The sequence below is a fragment of the Sinohyriopsis cumingii genome, chromosome 1 (assembly GCF_028554795.1).
Source record: "Sinohyriopsis cumingii isolate HCF-2022 chromosome 1, ASM2855479v2, whole genome shotgun sequence".
Lineage (NCBI taxonomy): Eukaryota > Metazoa > Mollusca > Bivalvia > Unionida > Unionidae > Sinohyriopsis > Sinohyriopsis cumingii.
In genome coordinates this window covers 187,580,518-187,604,494 of record NC_142961.1, presented here as the reverse complement: position 1 = coordinate 187,604,494, position 23,977 = coordinate 187,580,518, and the positions used below count along the sequence as shown (strand labels likewise).

Sequence of the window (23,977 nt, the reverse complement as noted above, 5' to 3'; positions counted from 1 at the left end):
AGCCAAGCGGTCATGTGAGTTTCTCACGTCGCAACGTACGTTTACGCATATACACTGCTGTCTTGCTATTCTGAGCACCTAAGGTTTCCGTCACTAGCTTTGTCACCATACGCATGCAGAATTTGACAAAATGACGAAAATAAAATAATACAGTGCTTACCGTTTGAAAATCGGCTATTGTCACTAGATCATTCAGTTCAGAATAATACTAATTGTGGCCTATTCTGTGCATGACTTTAAAACAATGCAACGTTTTAGCATCTGGTCACGGAAATGCGTTACATTACATTGCACTTTTTCCGTCAGCATCTTAACATAAGAAGTAGGTCAGAGTTATAGTTTGTTTTCGAATAATTTAACATAAAACTCAGTAAATGGCATGAGATTTTAATCAAACTAAACCGATTTTTTAAATAAAAAAAAGACAAATTAATATCATTTATACACGACCATATCACATTTAAGACTTCATGGAAGGATTCATTAATTTTCATTGTACTGAATCAACTGCAGATAGGACAAGTAAAACGATCTCTATGGGCGAAATATGTCACATGCGTACAGTATTTGAGATGAACCCAGCCATCACATTTATCACATTTTGCCCAGTTAAGTATCTCGACTCTTCCAGATCTTCCAAATCCTTTTGGTGAAAACAAATTGCATACACAACATACATCATCGTCATTTTCATCATTATGATCTGTGGCACTATCATAAATTGTCATTGTTCCTGGCTCTTGACTGTCAATTATCTCACGAAGATGCACATTTTCTATTTCTCTAAATGTACGAATGATTGTCTTCCCATCTGATTCTTTTATTTATCTTTCTGATGGTTCCTTACTTTTTTCACACTGGTCATGATGTTTTCTTTTTGTTCAATCATTTGCTTACTTTCTTTGCAGCATGGGGCTCACCGATATTCTGCATAAATACTGCTTCAGTAATAGCAATACCGCTGGCTTGAATAATATAATTCCTTTTTCTTTCGGGACAGTTGCTAAAAAAAAGAATTCACTTTTTCCTCAATGCTGGTGAGAAGTAAATTTATACTTCTCATATTGGCTCGCTCTTTCCTACATTTATGGGTTGTTTCTTGTTTTATTTTCCATGAACGGTTGTGACACTGCATGGGGATTAAAAGACACTATCCCCGTCTTAAGAAAGGCACTCATTAGATTGGGTACATAAACAGCTGATAAGTACGCATTCTGTATTAATTTGGTCAGATCATGCCTTGTGGTTTGACGCCCAATTTCGGAATGTGTTAACATGTGACATTCTGTGGACAAGGCAGTCTTGAAGGGGCTAAAACTCCCAACATCAGGTGGTTGCAACTGATGGCTGTTATGAGGTGGCAAAACAAACATATGAATATTATTCTGGCGAGCCTTCTCAATCAAATTTAATGTAATATGGGTTGCATAACCATCATACAATAGGAGGCATGGTCTGGTCGTTACCTGTAGTATAACATGGTTTTCAAAAAAATCCACAAATGTTTCGGATACTGGTGTTACTGCAACCTTATGATGGCGGACTGTTCAGATGGACGTTGCAGTGCTTATGTGCAAATCATGGATAATTCTGTTTATGAGACTCGCTCCAGGAAGAAATATACTGAACTGGAAACAAAATGAAGGTGATTGTACTGTACATGGGAATTGTGGTTTAAATGCTTTTTATGACGCAGATTTGGTGAGTGATGAGCCTAACAATGCAAACAAGGCAGATCTATGCTCGCAACCTCAGTACACGAGTACACAGAATGTTGATAATACATGTTTTGACATAGATGCCCAAGATTCGAGTCACCGTTGTAACAGCCCAACATATCAAGATGTCATATCTCAGGTTCCCAATCAGGACTATATTAGAAGACTTGATCAGGAACTAGATAATCTACCCAGAGACATGTATATTGAGAAATTGCTAGAGGTTTCACACGACAGTGAAGATATTGTAACCTGGTACAGGTCAGTTTTATTTAGTAGAGCACGAGGTTTTCCTGGCTGTCCATCTGGATATTTGGTTGTTAGAAAAAACAGAAATGGTGTAAGCAGTTTAATAAAATATGCAAGGGATTGTTATTCTTTAGCTATATTTATAAAAGGGGATCCTTGCGAGATCGATTCTATTTTTAGCAAGAAGAAATCAAACCCTAATGTACAAGCTGAACATTGTGAACATGACGATGAACATAGCTCAGGGCAAGCAGAACAAGTGATTAATTCAGCAAGACTCTCGCTAGCGGAAATCAAGAGTGATTGCGGTCATCTACAACAAACTGTTGTTTCGCTCAGAGAAGAGATTATATCTCTGAAGGCAACCCAAATCACATTGGTGAATATGAATGACCTTAATGCATTCCGTGCTGATGTAAACAATAAGGTACAGGCACAATCTCAAACAATAGAACTGCTCCGTAATGAGATTACGTCACTGAAAACTACTCAAAGCGTGTTAGCAGCGGGGGGGGGGGGGGGGGGGGGGCGAATCCGACATTTTGTCCAATCGTCATTTTGCTTTATTAATACTTTCTGCACTCAGCGGATCCGGTGTCGTCAGCGCCCGGTAAAAGAAAAAACGACGTCGTCGTTGGGGGGTCGTCCAATCGTCATTTAGTTTAATTAATACTTTCTGCGCGCCGATCCCAGCGTCGTCAGCGTCCGGTAAAAAAGCGCGACGACCGCGTCGATGTCATTGCCCCCCTGCTGCTAAGAAGTTATTTACAATGATCTTACAAACAGAGTGATTACTAACTCCTCCTCTTTTAGATCAATTAGGTTATTTGACTGATCGGTAAGTCTGAAATTAATTCTCGTTAAAAACCGATTATGGCATCGCATATAGACCGGATTAATCGGGCTCTCAACGATTAAGAATCCGGGAGGGGCTGTTGGTGAAAATGAATAAAGGATATACCCTTGTTGAGCTTGATTTGATTGCTTGGTATCTACCTGGTAACTCCCTTCGATAACATCGCACACTAGATTGATTGCTATCACCGATGCGATATTTACGTTGTATGGGGCAATATGCCTACCACCATCTCCGTTATCGTGTCTGAGGATAGTTGATGGACCGAAAAAATCATTAAGAGACTTTCTTAGTTCTGGCGCGTTGTATCCTGGAAACTTGAAATCGGGTAAATCGGCTTCTGTGATATTATACTCGGTTAGGAATTTTTGTTTATTATCATTGTTGATATCGGATATTATTTTAACGATTCGTTCATTGATATATTCCATGTCTGATATAAGTTGATTTAATACCTCAACGTGTTTTTGTGCTTTTGTTTTCCGTAGTTGTTCTAGTTGCAATCGGTAATTACGATTAATCTCGATAAAAAAACTATCGATATCATTTAAATTAACTGTGACCATGACGAACGATTCAGGAGTTTTATTATAATGAAAATACCATTGCATGGTATTCCTGTCTTGAAATATAAACCTGCTGGGTAATAACGCGTTTTTCATAATAGACAATTTATCTCGATAACTGGGATTAATTTCATGATACGATTGCGCATTCGTGTGAAATTCCCGCGGACTTTCATGAGGTGGATTCTCAGGCCAACCTAGTATGGTTCTTATTGAACTGTTATAAATATCAACCATATACCCCGGTGTGCTTATTTCAATCGTCGACGATAACGTCGGTTCATGAACCGTAATAGCGATTTTTGATTCTTTTCCTGTGATCGATTTTATCCTGCGTTGAAATTCTTTATTGATTTGTTCTACTTGGTATGACCCAGTTGGTATTGTAACCTCCTTCCAGTCTGGGGTCCCATTGGGTTTATTTGTCCATGCAAAAACCAGCGAGTTATTAGGTTGTTGTCCGTTAAATGCATCCGCTCGGATATTAGGCCAACTGTGATATGCTCGCAATTTTGCCAGCGCTATTTCCTTCACTGGAATCGGAGAAGGGAAGTTTACACTGAATTCTGGCTTCGTTGATGTTATCGATATCATACTTGTTTGTACCGGAGTGGTGTTCTCCGCGATCCGTTGAAGTAATTGAAACCAGCGACATTATTATTATTCGTCGTTTCTAGTGTTTAATTTCAACACCGAATATTAACAACCTGCTTGTTTTCAGGAGAATGTTTTAAGCCCATTGAAGTGGTTTCAGCGACGTGGTTTCCAGCTTCCAGTTGAAAATCCTCGATTTTTGACATCGCGGAGTCATACAACTGGACCATCGTGGAGAATTCAACATCGGATATAAACGAATTATCTATCGCCAACGAGATCAACCCGGATAATTTCGAGTACGCGTCGGATACTATTTGATGTTTTACTGTATACTCGCTGAGTTTTTTCTGAGAACACCATGATATCTTTCTAGTGATTGCGTTGGCGACTCCAGCAATTGTTGTCGCCGCGGAGATAGCGATTGGAACAGCGATCGGGGCCATCATGGTCACCGTGGATAAAATAACACCGGTACCGGCTACTATACCTGACACCGAGTACACGACCGCGTCGATGGTGGTTATTTTTCGACGGTATTTTTTTATTTTTACACGGTATTGTTCGGAAAGTGTTTTCAAATTCGCGGAGAATTCTTTTACGGTATTGAATCGATATTGATGTGACGTCGGTGATACCTCTGATTCAATTATCTTGGTGGTCATTTTTATTTTAAAAGAGCTAGTGTTTTTAATTACTTAGATCCGCTACAAATTCCACATACCATGTAATGTTTGCCCTGGTTAAATTTCTATCAACGGCATAAATTGTAAACGGTTCAGTTGCGTCCTTGTCTATAATTGTTGATATTGTATTGTTAAACCCGGATGAACTCGACGATAATATATTAAACTGCATCATTGAAACCAGTGTCAATCGATAAATACCCTTAACAGTTGCGGTAATATTTACTATATTCTGTGTAAGAGTCCAAGTGAATGATCCATGCCGAATCGTGTATACTGTGTTGATGGTGTTCTCGTGAGGGATTTTTATTTTTGTCATTTCCGGTATTCTGTCTTTGATATCTGTAACATCAGCTCTGATTGTTTCTATTTCCCGTGTATGCACGTATAAACCCCTTTTGATCGTTTCAATATCAGTTTTGATTGTTCCTATTTCCTGTGTATTTTCGGTCATACTTTTTTTGTTCGCTGCAACATCAAGTTTGATTGTTCCTATTTCATATGTATGCACGTCTATACCTTTTTTGTTCGCTGCAACATCAGTTTTGATTATTCCTATTCCCCGCCAATACGCGTCTACATTATTTTTGTTCGTTTCAATATCAGTTTTGATTATTTCTATTTCCCGTTCATGCACGTCTACACCCCCTTTGTTCGCTTCAACATCAGCTCTGATTGTTATTATGTCCTGTGTATGCGCGTCTACATTATTTATGATCGTTGTAACATCAGTTTTGATTGTTTCTATTTTCCGTCCATGCGAGTCTACATTATTTATGATCGTTGCAACATTAGCGCCGATTATTTCTATTTCCCGTTCATGCACGTCTACACTCCTTTTGTTCGTTGCAACATCAGTTTTGATTGTTTCTATTTCCTGTCTATACGCAGTGATATCATTTATAGTTGTTGTAATTTCATCCAGCTTGGTATTTTTTTTTACCAAAGAATTTATCAAAGTTGTCATCGATCCTGTTAACATTTTTTCGTAACGTGTAAAATTGGCCCGACAGCGTTGTAAACTCCGAAATAGTACTTTTTATCCTTTCAAGATTTGGTTCGGTTACCGTCGGGGTCCCAAAAAAACTAGCAGTAGTGAGTTGTATACCGGTGACAGACTTTTGTATCCCCTCGAACTGATTTGCTTGCGCGTTAAATTTATCATACAAATTTTTTAACGAATCCGACACGGTTATATAATTGTCGTCTAGTGTATTTATTTTTCCATTTATCGTCAAGATGGATTCACCTGATTTAAGTCGTCCGTCGCCGGTATATAGCGCGATAGTGTTCTCGGCGGCATTACGTTGTCGTATTAAAACGTCATCCAGCGACACATTACTGGATTTTAATTTACCCTGACGATCTTGAAATACAACTATTTCGCCCGGGTCAACACTGGTTAGATTTAACGTATCAGCGATTTCATCCTCAATTAGTTTTTTTATGTCATCGGTGGTGGACGTTATGGATTCTTTCAGCGCCGAAACCGGTCGTCCCCAGATATCAATCATTATTATTGTAAAAAAACACAGTGTTTTTAATTAACCCGCCGGGCCTCTACGACCCCACTAGTGTATTCGTTTACAACCACATGAGGTGGTTTCCGCGATGATGAAATCGCCGCGAGTACGTTCAATACCTCACGGCCGCATATCGGTGGGTCACTTAATTGTTGTGTTGGCAGCGTGGAATAAAAAACCGGGGCTGAACACTCCCGGATATACCGCATGAACTCGTTTGGCGGGGATAACCCGTATGAATCAAAATAGACGATCGCACGCGGATCAATTGCGTATGCAACCCAATGAGTTCCCGCTCCGGAGGATTTATCGAGGTTAATTATACCGGTTTCAATATTCCTTGGTTTTGTCAGTAATTGATCCCTCATAAAAACACCTCTGAAGTTTTTTATCGCTAACGCGTTTGCGGCATCTATTAAATCAAAATTAGACATAGGAGTCATTAAACGGTTCCCGGTAGTCTTAGACCCTTCCCCGAGTACCATGAATACGGGGTTCCCGGTAGTCTTAGACCCTTTCCGGCTACGGGTAGTCCTCGTTTCTTTTTTTTATAGCCTTTCCCGGTTGCCTTCTTCAATGCCATTCCCGCCGTGGTACCAACGGCTCCTAACGCCGCCGCCTTCGCCACTGCTGGGGCCGCCGCGGCAATCAACGCTGGAATCGCAGCTAACAGCGGAAATATCCCACCGGTCTTTTCCATGTTTTTAATCGCTGCGGCCGAAAAATCTATTTGAACACCCTTTTGATTCTTCATCGCATCATTGAAATGTTTTATTTGACGCGCCGTCAACGATATCTTATGATTACCACCTGCCATCTGTGACGGCTTTAACGTTATTGTGGTTCCACATTGTTTAGCCGACTCTGATCGTAATTTCTTGACTTGACCATCGGTCAACTCTACACCGACAACACTATACGACATTTTTATTGTAAACGCGTTTATGTTTTCAATTACATGTTTTCCACTGGTGCATCAACGATTCTCATTCGTCCACCAACACCTTCCAACAGCATTGATTTATCGCTGAGAATGACGGCAACCGCTCTATAATTAACACCACCCGGGTTTATACGAGCTCGGAAGTGTATATCAACGACGGACTGTCTCGTTAAATCAAGATGTTCCAGCGAAAAGTAATAAATCGGATACAGGTTTTTAAAATCAAGTTGTGATATTTGCAAACCGGTGTCAACGTTTTGATCACGACCCATATATGACAGCATCCGACGGTACACGCGAGCAATATGGTTGTTGTCGTAATTAAGCTGTATATCCTCGGATGGTTCCTGTTGTCCGTTTATTTTCAGCGAAACCTCCCTAACTCCTAATTTATCAAATATCATATGACTGTGTTCTTGATTATTCAATCGTCTTATATCCTGTAACGCAACAAATATATGACGTGGAGCCGAAACGCCTTGTTTGGATGCCAAGTGCCATGTAAATGTCTCACCGACATTATCCTCTTTGACATCAGTTGTTACCGCTAGCCAACTCAACAACGATTTTCCCCCCTGTTCCATAAATGATAACAATCGCGCTTCCGTGGTAACTGATGGAGTTAACACCGGCGTCCACAATGCTATTTTAGTTAAAATGACTTTACCGTTATCGACGCCAGCAGCACGCCATATTGCATTGTTATCATCGCTCCTTCGCGATAGCGCAATTGTATGCTTAGCCCCATAGATAACTTTTCTGACATTTCTACAGAATCCAAATATGTGATGGAGTGAATCGCGCATGAAAACTGTCGGCGTTGTCCTTGCAACATCCCTAATCGTGTTGCAAAGCCTAGATTAAAATTATTGTTAGTACTTTTTATAATAGTAAAATCAGCTCCTGGTCTTGCCCTGCGGTCTGGGTTGGCTGCTTCAGCTTGATTAGCAACTGAAGTATCTTGTGGTGTCAGCACGTTAATGTACTGAATATGATCAGCGTTATTAGTGGTATCCTTTGCGAGCATCATAGATGGGCCCGCCGATCTTATATAATCATCAGAATATCTTGCTAGCCCGATTATCGTTGTTGCAACATCAACATCGTTTTCTATTGATTCAATTTCTCGCCCGTCAATGAGATATCTAGCACTCTCAAATAACGCCATGATGCCGTTGTTGACAAAGCCAACTTGAACATAAGGGTTATTTGCGTATGGTGTATTATCGGCAGTATTTGTTACAAGTTCTCCCTCAATTTCGATAAACGCTTCACACGGCAAAAAGTATTTACTGGTATCTTGGACTTGAAGTTCAATTCGCGATCGTAGGTTGGCTTGTGGTGGTTGATAGGAATAAAATTGATAATCACGGACAGAATCATCCCTGCGCACTGGGGCGTCCATATCAAACGCGGGATCAGCGGTTCGCGCAAACATTTTATTATTTATCATGTTGACGTTTTCAATTGCAATTCATCAACGTCGTTTTCGTCGTAAATTCTTTAAGCCACTTCCCGCTATCGCGTTCATGAGCGCGTTGGTTGTTGCATCGGTGGATGGCTTTGCCAGAGCCGCCAACGATTCTAGTTTTTCTTCCACGGCGTTATTTATTACTTTACTGACATTTGCAGGCATCACTGTTGTTGATGGCATCACCGGTGGTTTCTGTTTTACTTTTTCTCACCAACGACATTAGTTTGTCCTTTGCTGCAGAAAACGCCCTTCCGGCAACATCTCCAATAGCACTAATACCCCTATCACGAATAACATCAATAGCCTTCATTCCTAATTGTTTGGCTAACGGCGCCACTTTTGGAGCCATTCTTGTAAATAACCCCGCAATGGTGCTATCGAGACCGTCTCCGTACCACGCGCGGTATACAGGCAATCGTGAGTCTACCACGTAGACGCTGACTGGTTTATCATGGTTGTAGTGTATAATCATCTTTATTATAAAAACACCAGTGTTTTCCAATTAGTGATTGATCACCAGTGATTGATCACCAGTGATTGGTCAATCGCTGTAATGACCGTGGTCCACGAGTTCGTCTATGAGCGTTCGATATACATTAATGTCCATGATACCACCGGCAAATAACCGCCTGCAAATATCAGCGGCCTCATTGATTATTTCCGGAGAGTTATTTCCGGCTCGTTTTCCTCCGATTAGTACTTCCAGCCGTGATATATCACTGAGAACATTACCAGGACAAGTAACGTCTTTACCAACAGAGTATCCTTTTCCTTTTTTTGGTTTCCTACTTTTAACCTTATCGAGGAATGCTTTGTAATCGGTATCACCACGTGGTATTATATCCTTATATCTACTTGCTAAATACACTATTCTTGTCCATTTTTCCACCGAATTTACATTTTTCTCGTAGCCGCTATTGATATACATCTCTCGTGAATCCTTATCAAAATTTATGGCAGTAAAATTAACTAATTCTTCACCGTCAAGATTTCTGATTGTGTCTATTGTGCTCTTTTTAAGTACATTACGGGGTATATTCCCCTCTTTCTGTATTTCTTCCGGTATTTCTTCTTCTGGTTTTCTTGCGGTGGTGCCTAGTTCTTCTTCATCGGCCATTGTAACATAAGGTTCTTGTGGGTCCGTTATAGCGAGTGGTGGCGGCCTCTCCCTCCGTTGGTGTGTTGTAGCAACCGCTATTTTCGCAGGAAGTGTTTTCAGAGACTCTTTTGTTTGTTCTGTCTCTGCCGCTATCTTTTCAAGCGCACCGAGGACGGGCACAGTTGCCGCCGTAACATCTTTGGTCGCTTTAGTTACCGGGGCAAAGAGTTGTTCGCTTCCAACAGCAAAATCAGTTTGCATTTGTTGCCGCGTTTGAAGTTTCTCTCTCACTCTGTCTCGTAACGGTATAAACTTTTTAAGCGCTGCTAGTCTTTCACGTGCTAATCTCGTTGTAAGTGATTCACCTACCATTTATTATAAATAAAATTCTTCTAATTTTATAATACAAAACCCCAACACGTCATTGCAATTACCAGGTCAAAGTATACGACGCAATCCGGGAAATCACGGGGAGGGTTTTAAACTAGTGGTTAGATGATAACACCATGTCGCAGTAATCAGTACGCACATACTTGTATAGGAAAATCCAGATTGATAAGAATTCTTGGAGGAGAAAATATACCTGCATACGTATATAGCAAAAAAAAAATGTTGTTTTAACGTTTTATTTGTACACACGAGTATAATCGGTGATTTCAATTGAGAGTTCTCTCCTCCACAGCGTCTTCGTCTAGAATCTTCCTGATGTTTTTAATTTTATTAGAGATTTCTCGACGCCGTTCAAAAGCCTGTCCGAGTTTTTTTCGTATTTTTTCAACGGCAGTAAATAGTCCAATAAATGCATTTACGTCATTGCCATACAGGTTTTCATTGATCGTATATTGTAATCGCTTTATAAAAGAATACTCACGTGGCAGGGTATATCGACCTTTCTTTGATTGCTCGTTAATAACTTCATAATCGGACAATATTTTTTGGTTATCAAGCTTATCAGATAATACAATTCCTTGATTTTTTAATTTTGAAATCTCGGTTAATATATTATTGATGTCTTCGATATTCATATTCTTATAAACATCTTTATTTCTAATATAAAAAGAATGTTTTACAAAATGAACTCTAGGCGCATAAAGGTGCTGTTAACATCTTTACTGCCTAGAGAAATATGTGCGTGATTATGGACTCGTATAACATGAAGTTGCCACCGCATCTTCGTGTTAACAGAGAGTATTATGATTGGACGGCACACCCGTTTGGCAACCCCGCTGGCGCCCTATGACGTCAGAGAGGCCCATCGGTTACTTAATTAAGGATGGATATATTTACAATGAAATGATTGATGGATGATGGGACGGCACAAGACAGCACAAACATAAAACGGCGGGGCGGAACTCTACGGCGGATTCGATCAATCAAAAGCAACCCAATTAAATTAACCCGGTTGCATGATTGTGAACAAAAGACAACCACACGCCCGGGTCAAGTGCGTGGCTTAGTTTTGATTGATCGAATCGGCTTTCGAAAGCCCCAGGCTTATAACGAATCGTCTTATATATAAGGTGACTAATACAACCGCGTCAGTCACAAGGTGCGTGTTAATTTGAATTCCCTTGAATCGTTAAATCCTTGAATACTTATTAATGGTGTTTCACAGCATTTAAATGAAACCAAATATTTGAATAAAACATTAAAAAAAAGAATACAGCTGTTAGATAACAGCGTGTATTTCATTAGTTTTCATCGTAAAATGATTAATTAATCGTAACATTAATTGGACTTCAAGGGACGTAACTCTTGTCATGCGACGCTATCACAAAACGAGTTATCTCCCTTTGATGTTATATATGAAAATTGAATTCTGTGACCCGTCTTTTTTGAGATCGCTGTTTGATATACTCGTTCTGCTACTTTTCGTACTGAGGCTCTACAAATGTCGAAATATTTTCCTGCCTCATTCATCGACTGAAATATTTTTTCCTCGTGCGTTGATGTATCAAACGATTTGACCCCCCTTGCTTGCTTTGAGAACTTACCAGTTTGGCCTTTTTTATTATTTTCACTCTGAGAGATGGCTTGCAGATTACACAGTCTGTTATTTTGAGGACATCCATCAATGTGATCAATAACAAGACCGTCGTTGATCAATCCGTTAAACGCTTCATAGATTATTCTATGAACGTAATAGCTTTTTTTCCCGGCACCAAACATCAAATACCCCTGATTATTTACGGTACCAACCGGCTTCTTCAGTCTGCGGTTTCGAACAACGCCGTCGCGAGATGCCTCGTAATTAACGAGCAGGGGATGCGGCTGAAATTCTTGGTTCATTTCTTTAATAATACTACTTGTCTAATTCATTATTTGGTTTAATTATAAACCTTGCAATGTAGTCCTGAGGAGTTTTGATGATTTTGTCCTTGACGGAGTCAAGGACGGCGTTTTTTATTCGCTTGTCGTAATAACGTTTTAACTCTCTGTATCGCTTTTCGCCACAATTGATACACAACTGTGATTTTCCTCTTACACCAACGTGGCAAACCAAGCACGGTAGGGGGCCAAGAGAACCATTACGAACGCTTTGTAAATGATACCCGCAGAATTCACCTCTACATGATTTATTGCACGGGGTTGTCGACCCAATCATCAACCATTTGCAGTGATTCATTATACTATATTCTTTCATTTAAATACTTGTTTTAATTATATGGAGGAGTTCGAGAGATTAGCAGCAATTAAGCCCTGGAAAAATATTAAGTTCAATCTCGATAGAGCCCTCAAGGACGCACCAAAAGCGTTAATAAACGATAGAACCCTGTTGAATAAAATACGCGATTGTATCAATGAATTCAAGCGTGATGGTGCATCTCATAGTTGGTCAACATTTCGAATTGATGGCGTTGTTGATGCTACCATGAACGACAAACGCGCGGCAACGATAATATCACAACTTGACGGTAAAATGTATTTCTTCAGAGTAAAATTCATTGTCCGGGTGGAATCAGGTAATTGGATCATACGTGATAAATTTGAACCGGTTCGCAGCGACAAGAAATCAGTCATTGTTAGCCGCGACTCCAAGCCAGGGCTGTTAACCGGAATTGACAGACCATACTATGAACGAGCGTATCCTGAAACAGCAGTTGCCTATGGAATATACCCGTTAAATAAGAAACCTGATATCGGAAAACTAGCGCCGATGAAACAGTCAACGGGGATAAATTGTGTAGCAGAACGAGTAATAGAGCATTTTACAAATGCGTGTCGAGGAAATAAACTGACCGATTTACGACGTAGCAAAATAAACCAATGGGAGGAGACAGTGCGCGAGCGAGGAGCAACCATCAGCGACATAGCGAAATTAGAAACGTCGTTGAGATTTCCAATAACCGTTACAACAATAACCGGTGAAGTATTATATGAATCAAAGTATAAATCAAATGGAGCCCCAATCAAAATTATTGATCATAACGAACACGCGTGGACGCCTGCGGTCACAATATTTCCACGGGATAGAACAGTAAAGTATATCCCCGGGGAATTCCTGGGAGAGGATGGTTTTCTCGCGGAGAGGAAACTATTTGATGCTATTGCTTGTTTGTGTAAAAACGACCCTGTGTCAGTGTGGTTACTTCGCAGCGCTGAAAACGACATGGATACCTTTGATCAGTTTGTAAGACCAAACGGTGAATTATATCGCACTGAAGCGTTTCACAACAAAATGAAAAAAACCGCCATGGAATTTGAAGAGCATGATGAACAACTGCTAACAAATTGTTTTACGATTCCATCGGTTGCGGCTCATGTTGCAGCAAGGAAAAATGCGTGGAGACCAACGCGCAAGGAATTTCTACCGGATGTACAATCCAGTTGTTTGGAATACTATCACGGTGGACTATGGGACACTGAATACAACCGCGACGCTATGATTTCCGTTGATATGGTTGCCTGTTATCCAGCGAGTTTTCTCGGGTATGGATCCGCCGCTGAGTACTTTAAACGATTTGGACACCCCAGACATGAAATGACTCGTGTTGCTATTAATGGGCCGCTGCCTGATTTTGATTTAACCGGATTCGCTCGCATAGTATCATTTGAATTCGCGGCAGGACTTCATCGCTGTTGTTATATTTGGATCGGTAGACACATGGCTGAAAAGAAGTGGCTGCCAATAGCGCTGCTACGGTATATGATTGATTGTAAAATGCTTGTATCGTTGATTGTCAGTGACGCGATTATATCATATCGGGCGCAGACTGAAGTCTGGTTACCAGAACCAGAGCGTCTAGATAGCATAATCGACGAATCCAGAAAACACATTGATGCCGACGAGGAATATATCATCGAATGGTCCAAAAAGATATTCAACCAACGAAACCGCGAGGCAAAAGATCTCGGTAGAAGAATAATCGGTAAGTTCACACAAGGTGGAAAAAACTGCGACTACAAACGATATTGCTCACGGCTGATTATAGATGACGCAGAATATGATTTCGTAATCAAGGACGCAGTGGCAAAAAATAGATACGTGAACTGCAAAACAGCTTTCTTGTCCAATGGAACAAAGTTGGGTACAGTTGTTACCTACAGCGATGGAGACAGCCCGGTATATCCACATTTGAGGGCGTCTATGCTGGATTACGCCGCTATCAATTTATTCTCGATGATAAATAGATTCCCCGACACCGCGGTTAGAGTTGCGATTGATTCATTTTACATAGACGTAAAGTATAAGGGAAACATAGCCGAGTTTACTAGTCCGGACGAGAGCTGGGGTATATGGAGAATTAAAAATGAAATACGACGCGATTATTCCCCGTCAGCAGATGTCACCGTTGAAAATAATTACTTACGCGGTGATAATCTATCAGAATGGTCTAATGCACCACCGTGTTCTGATCCAATTTGTAGATATAAAACAGTTTATTTAAGCGGCTGTGGCGGGTCGGGAAAAACGACTCGGGCAATTGAATTGTTTCGAACGCGGGCAAGTATAATCGTGCTTACACCGACCCATAGACTAGCGCGAGAGATAAAACAACGAAATGTTGACGCCGTTACTTATCACAGCTTTTTTCGATACAGCGGCGGTGAGTGGACTCCTGATCGAATGGGGGAAAAATTTATTCCTGAGGTTATCATCTGGGATGAGATATGTACTGTTTCATTAGATGTTTTACAAATGTTTCTTGAGTGGTTGCTGCACGCGAATACAGCGGTGATAATGTGCGGAGATCATGGCCAACCACCACCATTTGTCGGCGAGGGTCCACATGATTGGTTAAAGGGTTTTGTGGACTATTATGAAGAAACCGATACTGATTACCGAGCACTTGATGAACAACTGCGCGAGGTTAAAAAATTAATCAGATTACAGCCGGATAGAGTTCAATGTGAAATAATCCGCGAGGTGATTCCGGAAACGCCGTTAAATGAATTCTGGGAAACATGGAGACCAAACGATTTGATTGTAGCGAGTAGAAAGATAGTCAGAGACACACTTCAGCGGAAGTTGTTTGCGTTGCATAAGGAAAAGTTTCCAACGCGTCCAGTGCCGTTATGTTATAGACCCGCGGACACACGGCGGCAGAACATTGAAGTTGAAATCCCGGGCCCGACAGCGTCAGGGACAAAAAAACAAATTCTCGTGCTGAATGATATCGTGCTCGTTGATATCAGCGTCGTCGAGGACGCGCTACGTGCTGATAAATCCCCGTGGACGCTAGGATACGCAACGACAATACATTCCTCGCAGGGATTAACCATCACGGACACAATTGTTTGGATGGTTGATAATCGCATCGAATGGTCAAATCTAGTCTATCTTGCAGTGTCCCGAGTACGGAGAATGAATCAGCTTCGAAGAATTGTTATTGACGAAGCCAGTGACAACGATGACATTATTGATGCTAGCGTCATTGATAGAAAACTCTCGGGTTACCGCCAACAGGATAAAAAAAAACAGCGGCGTTTTGATATTGATGCCGAATTAATAATTGCGTTACGACAACAACAGAATAATCACTGCGCGAGTTGCAATTGTGTAATGCGCTGGCGTTATTCGGATAAAGACGCTCGCCAATTTACCGTGGACAGGATCGATAACAGTCTCGGTCATATCCGTGGTAATGTGAGGTTAACTTGTCTTGAGTGCAATAGACGCAACGGCGCTAGTTAAGGCCACGTGGGGGTAATTGAGTATCATCAGGTATCACTTGTAGTTGCTCGCGAGTAAATCCGCGCTGAGGAGCAGTTGAATCCAGTCTATAGATCGGTGGTCTACCAGTTGATCGTGTTATCGTTGATATGTTATGTGTGGTAACACTCCAAATAGGATCAGTAGCTCTTTTTTTACCGCCTTCAAGCTCTCCTGGTTCATACAGATATCTAACAGTGACATCGCCGAAAATCGGCTTGGAAACGCTATCTATTTTTGATCTTCCGGGTATATACTTTTTTTAATCGCGTCGCTGGGCTTCATGTTGATTGCTCGGGTAATCTCGTTATTTAACGCTGCAATTACGCCTGGCAACCTTTTGACCCATTCACGAGATCGTTTTTCTTGGATGAATTCCTTCGCGTATTGATACCCAAATAACCGTTCAGCAAGAGTCCGATTGAATCGTTCAACAATTGCCTGATCACGATGTAGCGCAGTATGACCTCGTCGTATCGCGACGCTATGATGTTTCAGCGTTGATAAAACAGCGCCGCGAAATTCATTGTCAGGATCAACTTGTAATAGATTTGGCCAGCGCAGAGGACCCCTTCGGTAAATCCGCTCAAACGCATCGGCTACTTCAGTTGCTGACTTTGTTTTTAACGGCTCCGCTTGTTTGTATCGACTCGCAACATCAACTACGGTTATCGCGTATTTGTAACCGTTGTCATGCGGCAGAAATAGTATATCAGCCTGATGAACTTCATTAGGTACGCTGACATCAAAGCGCGAAAAGTTGATTTGTTTAGGCGGTGGTAGATAAATGTGCCATATAGCCTGTTTGGATAACCAATTAGCCGCAGTGGCCTTTGTTACCTTTGCAGCGCTTGCGAGTTTACCAATTGCGGCCTTTCCTTTCCAGTATCGTCTCGGAGAATAATAGATGGATTCCATGTTGTTATTATAAACGCTAGCGTTTTCAATTACCAGCGCGAGAAGCTCCGCTTCCAATCATTAATTTACCTTTCATAGCCGATTTTACCAACCATGAAGCCAACTTTTCTTTGAGGGATTTATCAGGAATGGCATTTAACGCGTGAATTAATTTTACATCCGCGATATGACGCTGTTGCAGATCGCTACTTTTGTAGCAAGCAACATCATGAGCATGACACGCCTTATCGATAGCGTTTATTGGATACTCACCGGGTTTGGGCTGATTTTGATCATCGAGTCTGATATCTAATCGTGTTCCGGGGCCACAGTAGCTATATCCTGGGAGGTGCTTTTCTCCTGGATACTTTGCCCACGGGGTTCCGGGGAGTTTTGATAACTTGGCTGCAATATCACCTCCTCGCTTTTTTTTAAAGCATCCCCGGGTCTAGCAGAAATAAATCTAAATTTCTTTGTACCGCATTGTACACACTTACCAGTAAGTGCCGATCTGTTATTTCTTGTTGTAACGGTTGTCATATCATTTGTGCCAGTACGCACTGTACACTTCACACAATATAAATCCATAATTTATGTATAGAGATATGAATATAATTGATTTTTCGGCCACTAAAACGAGAGAACCAGTTAAGCATGTTGCAGCGTTACCAAACTCGATCCGGATGATTATCATCGGACCATCTGGATCCGGCAAGACGCAATTGTTACTCAATTTAATAATGAGATGGATGAAGTGGGATAAGTTGTATTTAATCGCCCCTAGCGTGGATGATCAACGATGCTACGAGGTGTTGAAAGATTTTAACGAGAATGCATCAGCGATCGCTGAAAAAAATGTTATTGAGTTTATTACAGATATCAATGGTGCACCAGGTATTGATGATATTGATGGCGACGTTAACAATCTAGTCGTGTACGATGATGTTATGTTAGACAATCAAAAAAACCCAGCTAGGATATTTTCGAGAGGCAGGCATAAAAACACCGACGTGATATATGTCACTCAACGATACACTCAGATTCCAAAAGTAATCAGAGACAACTGTAATATTCTTGCTGTATTCAACGGCGTTGATACACACACGCTACGAAATATCTGGCAAACTTGGTGTGGCGGTGACATGGACTTTAATGGTTTTCGAAACTTTTTTAGTCATGCTCAGTCGACCCCACATGGATTTGTAACGATAAATTTACATGATCCTCGGACACGATATCGTATCGGACTTGACCAAATATTCGGTTAGTTGTAAATAACTTTCATTGTAAATAGCCCCTTAGCAGCAGGGGGGCAATGACATCGACGCGGTCGTCGCGCTTTTTTACCGGACGCTGACGACGCTGGGATCGGCGCGCAGAAAGTATTAATTAAACTAAATGACGATTGGACGACCCCCCAACGACGACGTCGTTTTTTTTTTACCGGGCGCTGACGACACCGGATCCGCTGAGTGCAGAAAGTATTAATAAAGCAAAATGACGATTGGACAAAATGTCGGATTCGCCCCCCCTGCTGCTGTGTTGATGAAAGAAAATGAAACTCTCCACACCATCACCGAGCAACTTAGAGTTAAGCTGATGAAATCTTTGAGTAAACCCATGTCTTATGCGGATGTCGTTCGCACGAACAGTCCAGCTGTAAGTAACCTATCATGTAGTCCCAATGGATGTGGTGATAGCTCTCCATCAGCTGCTGCTCAGAACAAGATTCATGTGTCTAACTGTTCATCTTCCGTCTTGATCGACTCTAACAAAACTGGTTGCGATACACACTGCCGCCTATCAAGTGAATCTCAGAACAGAACTACAGTGTCCAACTGTTTGTCTCCCGTGTTGGTTGAGGCTGACGACTCTACACCAGGTACAACGGCAGTGGAGTCACGAACCGGTGTAACGGCCCAACCAACTATGGAAAAGAGTGGGGTCAGTGCTCTGCAAACTCTGGTTTCAAAAAGTTCGGATATAATTTCACAGACTTTCGTTAGAAGACATATCGCCCCCTTCGATGGAAATATCCCACAGATTTATAAAGCCAGTGTTCATCCTGATGTGACAAATGTTGTACGCACACCCATTCAGAATCAAAATAAACTGTTAACTTCGACTTCGACCAGGATAGAGAACGCTAGGCATCCGATTACTAGCAACAGTAATGTGAAAGGTATAGACTTGAAAACCCCTCCTAGCAAGATACCTACCGTTATTGGGGGTCAGGTAGAAAGACCTAGATCATTTGGTAAATCAGGTTTAGAAATAGGTTCAGAGAGTATTGTTGGACATGAGGATGTTGATGACAAAAATGAGAATGTTGTATTTGAAGGTGTAGTTAGACGTAGAACAAGGCGCTTTTATGTGGGTGGCATTGGCGTCAAATCTACTGCTGAAGGCCTCGGTAAATTCTTGAAAGAATACGATATAGATCCGTTATCCATAAAGTTTATCCACAGTAGACGTAATTGTCTATCGGCCAAGCTGACTGTATATAATTCAGACTGCGACACTGTTGAAAATGATGTAACATGGCCAAAAGGTGTTTATGTAAGAAGGTGGTATGGGAATCAATCTTGGCGAGACAGGTTTAGCAATCGCGATCAGGAGGCAAATGAAGGTGCAGGATGCGATATTCTGTGACTAGGGTGACAGTTAATTGTTCATAAATTTGCCATTATGTTCTGTCGTAAGTTAATGTGTTTTGTCATCTTTGTCATTTTAGTCCTGCTTTCACGATGCATAAGTATTAATATGCCTATATTGCAAGTTAATATGAATCTTAATATACTGACCTGGAATGTTAGAGGAATTATGTCCTCTGCTCTTAGCTTTAGTGCAATGCTGGATAGATATAATGTTGACGTAGCTTGCGTAACTGAACATAAACTATTACAGCACATACTTCCATTTTGCGATACTATTCGTTCTGATTATAAATGCACTGCTAAGGCAGAGGATATTTCCTCTAATTGTATGTTAATAAAATGTGGTAAAGGAGGAGTTGCAATCTTCTGCAAAACTTCTCTCATGAGATATGCTAACTTTATAGATGAAGTTAATAGTGACAGAGTTGTTAGCATAGAATTCAAATTTCCCGATATGCAAAATGTATATATTTTTTGTGTATATATGCCGACCCTATTATATGGCATAGATTGTTACAAAGCGCAAATTGAGTTGATTCAAAATCTCTATGATCAGTACTCACAGCTGGGGGACGTGTATTTTACTGGTGATTTCAATGCAGTAGCTGAACCAGCCACTTTCAGAGATTACAAAGATAGAGTATTTCATGAGTTCTTGCGATATAATAATCTAGTGAGTGCTGGGCATTTAATAATATGCACTGGTTCCCGCTATACGTTCACCCCAGCAAGAACGATGATTGATCATTTTGTACTGTCGGATCAATGCATAGGTAGATTACGAAGTGTGCACATTGTTTCAGATCACGAAGAGCACGCGATATCTGACCACCTCCCTATCCTTACTTCCCTTCGTACAGTGACCTGTGGGAGAGACTTCAGACAGTCTATGAAGAGAAACAACATAGCCTGGAATAAATTAAACGCTGATATCTTGAAAAACTATCAATCTGAGTTGGACCATCGCCTGAAAACTTTAGATATAGATACTATTTCGGACAATGTTGATAGCTTTTACCAGCACATTGTTAATGCAATACAGCAGTCAAGCGACATCGCGCTTCCAAAGTCTAAATTCAATTATCATGCCAAACCATATTGGTCAAATGAACTCAAAGAAGCACACAAACTTCAAAGACAAGCTAGGTATACTTGGATAAATGAGGGAAGACCGAGGGGTAGTCAATTTAATTCTTACAGAGAATATAAAGATAAGAAGAGAGACTTTAGAAACGTTCAAAAACTGGCTGTGGAAAAATATATGGGGGAGGTGTATGAAGAAATTGAAAAAGCACATGAATGCGATGTAAGACACTTGTGGAAAATGATCAACATTAAGAGAGGGAACAATACAAATTTTTGTCAGGAACTATCAACTGATGGAGTTTGTGTCCGTGATGATGATTCCATCGCAAATGGCTTTGCTAGATACTATGAGGACATTCACACGCCGAATTTAAACCATAGTTTTGACGGAAACTTTTATGAATTTATAGAGAGAGAATTAAATCGGGGTCTACAGGACGAAGTAAGCCATATCGAGGCCTTACAGACCAGTATCAGTTTAAATGAAGTAAGAGAAATCATTAAAGGTCTAAAGAAATCAAAAGCATCGGGCCATGATCAAATTTGCAATGAACATTTGATCTATGGCAGCGACTACCTCATCGAGTGTATGACAATTTTATTTACTCGGATGATTGATCAATCTTACATACCTGTAGATTGCAAAAAAGGGTTAGTAATACCACTGTACAAAGGTAACAGAAAATGAACTCCCTCGAAAGTTACAGGCCTGTTACTTTACTGCCTGTTATCTACAAAACCTTTGAGAAAATTATTCATGAACGTTTGGTAACTTGGCTCAAAGATACTAATTCTAGTATACCCAGTTCACAACAACATGGTTACCAAAAAGGTTTAGGCTGCACAACAGCGAGTTTTGTGCTGTTGCAATCAGTACAATATAATGTAAACATGGGTTCACGGGTTTTTGCTGCTTTTCTTGATACAAAAAAGGCATTTGATACCGTGTGGCACGAAGGACTGCTTTTTAAATTATTCACGTTGGGAATTACGGGTAAATCCCTTTTGATATTTTTTAACATGTATACAAATTTACAGAGTAAAATTCATGTAAATGGGCAATTTTCAGATTGGTTCTCAATTGGCCAAGGAGTGAGACAAGGGGGTGTTTTGTCAACCTTGATGTACACAATATTTATAAATGACTTGCTGCTACAGTTAGAAAATAGTGGATTTGGAGCAAAGATTGGATCCTTAGCTGTGGGAAATCCAACCCTAGCTGATGATATTTCACTTTTGGCTATATATCCTAGCAATCTACAAAAGCTGTTAGATATAGCATACGACTGCAGTAATAAGTGGCGATTCGAGCTTAGTGTTACAAAGTCATACATTATCATTTTCGGACCCCAATACAAGAATTTTATCAATATGAAATGGTATCTTGGCCCGTCATGTTTGCCGGTTACCGATTCGGCAACACACCTGGGTCACCGGATTAACTCAAAGCTGACGTCGCATGACGCAATACTCGATGCATGCAAGAAAGGGAAAAAATCTTTTCACGGTCTGTTTGGTATTGGCATTAAACCAAATGGTTTAAATCCTTTGGTTGCTGCAAATATAATTAAAAAGGTAATTTTCCCTTCAATGTTTTATGGAAGTGAATTATGGTGTAACATTTCAAAAAGTGACCTCGCTTTATTGGATAAAACTCTGAGGTATTTTGCCAAACATTTACATGGTTTTCCAATAATTACAAGATCAGACATTGCCCTGGGAATGCTAGGATGGACATCAGCGCAGTCCGAAATTGATAGAAGAAAATTGATGTTTTTACACAGATTGTGTTTGATGCCTAACAATGTACATACTAAACGTGTGTTTAACGTTGCGTTATTTCACTTCATTCTGAGCGGATGCATGTCAAGCTGCGGGTTAATTTCAAATTTATATTATACCTCAAAGAAGTTTGACTTGCTCGGGTATCTAACTGATTATTTACATCTTTCTGAAATTCCAGATAAACATAATTGGAAAGAAATTGTAAGGTCAAAAATTGTTGGTCTTGAAAATAGCCTCTGGAGAGTTCGTATGTCTAATCAAGCAGATTTTGATAGATTCTCTTCGATACACGAATACTTACGACCTGCCTCAGTGTGGCAGTCGGCTAAAACTAGACAACACACTAAGGTATTTACATATGTAGCTAAACTATGGGCTGCTGTTCCACAAACACAGCTTGATATGTGTATTAGATGTGGGATTGTTTATACAGACTTGATACTTCATTGTTGTGTTAGTTGTCCTTATATGTCGAACTTTCGAAATTCTTTCTGGGATTTCCTTACTGATAAATTTCCCCTGAGCCTGCACATTACGTTATTTAATGCAGAAGATGAGCTGCAACTACAATATCTTTTAGGTAAAAGGTTACCATCAGGAGTAATCGACAAAGAAAACTCCAAGCTATTCGTCCTGTATGCAGCATATTTTGTCATGCAGTGTGCAGCTATCTTCTGTAAATAAGGTACTGAAACTTGCAACTTATGAGTTGACGAACACTTTGTTGATTGATATTGCGTAAGAATTTGTATTCCAATATAGAACATTTTTTTAAAAAAATATTTATTGATTGTATTCAGATGATTTATTCTTATATCATGTAATCTTCCATGGAAGGAAATAAAGATGATGATGATGATAATCAAATTTAATGTAATATGGGTTGCATAACCATCATACAATAGGAGGCATGGTCTGGTCGTTACCTGTAGTATAACATGGTTTTCAAAAAAATCCACAAATGTTTCGGATACTGGTGTTACTGCAACCTTATGTCTGTGGTAAACATCCGGCTGTTAGTTCCGGAGTGAGTCTTTTGCCTTTATATATGACATATGGTGGAATGGTTTCACCAAGAGCACTGCTTGCGACTATCACTGTTGTTGTGGCACTTCGACCAGCCGTTACAGCAACAGGTTTGTCTCCTCTAGCTGTGACTGTTTTTGGTGGGTTGTGATCAAATGTTATTCCGGTCTCATCCACATTCCATATATGTTGCGGTTTATTTTTTAGATGATACTTTTCTAAAATATTTTCTAGTTCCTTAAAATAGATTGCGATGTACTCGTCACTGGTGCTGCAAAGTCTGTGAATGTCCCTCTTTTTGGGCCTCTTTACTGTAAAGTCCGGAAGCCTTTTTAAGAATCCATAATACCAATCCTTGTGAGGTTTATATTTCATGCCAGTAGCTTTCGCTATGTTTGCTGCTATGTCAATAACTTGCCACCTAAGGTACCCATACCCATATCTGGCCGTTTTCTTGCAGTGCTGAGCCTGAGCCAACTTTATCTCCTCAGCTGTACATTGGATCACCTACTTTCTGTTTGAACAATTCAGGTTTATGTATCCCGGAACGCAGTGTTGATTCCGACACACCATACAATCTTGCTGCTTTCCTAATTGCATCACCTGTTCTCTGCACATGATTAAAAGTATTTAGTAAGGCATTTCCTTTATTAGGGTTAGTCAT

The 23,977-nt window shown here is 40.4% G+C and overlaps 1 protein-coding gene and 1 pseudogene across 1 annotated transcript in view; both read right to left on the bottom strand.

The window, feature by feature from the left end:
• LOC149808543 (putative methyltransferase-like protein 24) overlaps positions 1-23,977 on the bottom strand; it is a 56,365-nt gene that overhangs the window by 30,653 nt on the left and 1,735 nt on the right. The window lies entirely within an intron of this gene.
• LOC149808544 (uncharacterized) overlaps positions 1-23,977 on the bottom strand; it is a 26,668-nt pseudogene extending 2,691 nt beyond the window's left edge.